Here is a 485-nt window from a genome sequence, read left to right as displayed (position 1 = left end):
TGGTCTGAGGCCCCAGGAATCCCGGCGAGGGGCCTCAGCGCTCTCCTGAACTCCCCCGCACTGGATGGATCCTCATTGCACTTCGTCTCGCCAGCTGCATAGCCTGCGCTTGCTTTTATCTGTGTAATTTGCAACCAACAGGTTAAAGATTCCTTCTTTTTGATTACAAATCCAGTCTCAAAAAACAAACAGTGAAAACAAAAAGTCAACTCGGCCTTGGTACTCGGATGGAAATGGTCAAATCCCAAACCAGACCTGCCAGTTTCTAAGTTCACTACAGCCCCTTTTCCAGTCCACGTTTGAATTCTGGGCTGAGAAAAGGGAGAGTCATCGTCTTCTTAAAACAGCACCTTAGAGTTAACAAAGGGCTGGGAAACGCAGCCAACGGTTTTCCCCACACACACACACACACTTGAGCTGGTCATGCAAAACAAAGTCACGAAAAATCACCGTAAGAAGAGGCCTTCTAGGACGAATCCGCTGCC

This window comes from Mesitornis unicolor, unplaced genomic scaffold, assembly GCF_000695765.1.
Source record: "Mesitornis unicolor isolate BGI_N332 unplaced genomic scaffold, ASM69576v1 scaffold33896, whole genome shotgun sequence".
Classification (NCBI taxonomy): Eukaryota; Metazoa; Chordata; class Aves; order Mesitornithiformes; family Mesitornithidae; genus Mesitornis; species Mesitornis unicolor.
Note: the sequence above shows the minus strand (reverse complement) of the source record.